This window comes from Pristiophorus japonicus, chromosome 17 (assembly GCF_044704955.1).
Source record: "Pristiophorus japonicus isolate sPriJap1 chromosome 17, sPriJap1.hap1, whole genome shotgun sequence".
Taxonomy (NCBI): Eukaryota; Metazoa; Chordata; class Chondrichthyes; family Pristiophoridae; genus Pristiophorus; species Pristiophorus japonicus.
The window spans coordinates 35127282-35129256 of record NC_091993.1 but is presented as its reverse complement, the minus strand read 5'-3'; the positions used below and the strand labels follow the sequence as shown (position 1 = coordinate 35129256).

The window sequence follows — 1975 nt, the reverse complement described above, 5'->3', positions numbered from 1 at the left end:
GTCACCCATGATAACTGCTGTACTCTTATTGCACGCATCCATTATTGCCTGTTTGATGCCATCCCCAACCTCCCTACTACTGTTCGGTGGTCTGTACACAACTCCCACTAACATTTTCTGCCCTTTGGTGTTTCGCAGCTCTACTCAGATTCCACATCATCCACGCTAATGTCCTTCCTTACTATTGCGTTAATCTTCTCACTACCCCACCTCCTTTTCCTTTCTGTCTGTCCTTCCTGAATATTGAATACCCCTGGATGTTTGAGTTCCCTACCTTGGAGCCATGTCTCCGTAATCCCAATTACATCATATCCCTTAACGGCTATCTGCGCAGTCAATTCATCCACCTTATTACAAATGCTCCTCGCATTGAGACTCAGCCTTCAGGCTTGTTTTTTTTTAAACATTCTTTGTCCTTTTAGAATTGTTGTAGTAATGTGGCCCTTTTTGATTTTTGCCCCTGATTTCTCTGCCCTCCACTCTTGCTTTTCTCCTTCCTACCTTTTGCTTCTGCCCCCTTTTTACTAACCTCTGCCTCCCTGCATAGATTCCCATCCCCCTGCCATATTAGTTTAAACCCTCCCCAACAGCACTAGCAAACACTCCCCCCTAGGACATAGGTTCCGGTCCTGCCCATGTGCAGACCGGCCATTTTGTACTGGTCCCACTTCTCCCAGAACCGATTCCAATGTCCCAGGAATTTGAATCTCTCCCTCTTGCACTATTCCTCAAGCCACATATTCATCTTAACTATCCTGCTATTTCTACTCTGACTAGCACATGGCACTGGTAAGCAATCCTGAGATTACCACCTTTGAGGTCCTACTTTTTAATTTAACTCCTAGCTCCCTAAATTCAGCTTGTAGGACCTCATCCCGGTTTTTTACCGATATCGTTGATAAAGGAAGATCCTGACCTTGGCCAACTCAGACTGAAGATGGAACCTGGGACCTCCAGATCTGTGCAACTATCTTACTCACTGGTTAACTTTGCTCAGCTTTATTTCCCTTCGCAATTGTGGAGGCTGTTTTGACTGACCTTCAATTGCTGTGCTGGCTTTGTGCTCCTTAAACTTTGACCCGATGTCCTTTTTTTGGCTACCTGAGGGTCCGCGTGTCCAGTGTGTTCAGTGGTCGGCCCGCATGGCGCTGAGTGTCGGTCTATTGCCTGATTTTTTTTTCATTCTTGTCAGATCAACTCCAGCGCCAAAGATCACTTTGCGCTACTATATTTGATCTTAGCCAAAAGGCCGAGAGGGGAAGCTGCACCGTTCCTGGAAACACTGCAATACCAGGGCGGTGCGTGGAGTGGACGGAGCTGTTCCATCTCCCTGTTCCAAAAATCAATTTAATATTTGGTCCCTAGATAGGGGATATTAAACTGATAAGAACAGATACTACACTTGATCTTAGCCAAAAGGATCAGTCTATTGCCTGATTCTCTGATCACCAATAGCAACAACTGGCGCGCTGGGGTCCTGGACAATGAGCCGCCAGCATTCAGGGCCGGGGCTTTATCGGCTTCTGATTGATCCACTGATTGGCTGCACTGGAACTCCGGCGTTGCACATTGGCTGCTATGTGTGAAGGCCCCGCCTTCTCTGCCCAGAGTGGTCAACTGGCCTGTGCGGAGCAGTGGGCGGGGTTTGGGCAGCGGACGGGGCAGAGAGTGGGCGGGGTTTGGCAGCGGGCGGGGTTTGGGCGGGACTGGGGCAGAGAGTGGGCAGGGTTTGGCAGCGGGCGGGGTTTGGGCGCTGGGCGGGCGGGGCTTGCGCAGAGAGTGGGCGGGCAGCGAATCGGCGGGGTTTGGGCAGCGGGCGGGGCAGAGAATGGGCGGGGTTTGGGCAGCGGGCGGGGCAGAGAGTGGGCGGGGTTTGGGCAGCGGGCGGGGCAGAGAGTGGGCGGGACAGAGAGTGGGCGGGGTTTGGGCGCTGGACGGGCGGAGAGTGGGCGAGGTTTGGGCAGTGGGCGGGGCA

At 52.1% G+C, this 1975-nt stretch overlaps 1 pseudogene; it reads right to left on the bottom strand.

The window, feature by feature from the left end:
• Positions 1 to 1257: 1257 nt before the first annotated feature.
• LOC139228437 (U2 spliceosomal RNA) lies at positions 1258 to 1430 on the bottom strand (annotated as a pseudogene).
• Between the last annotated feature and the right edge of the window lie 545 nt (positions 1431 to 1975).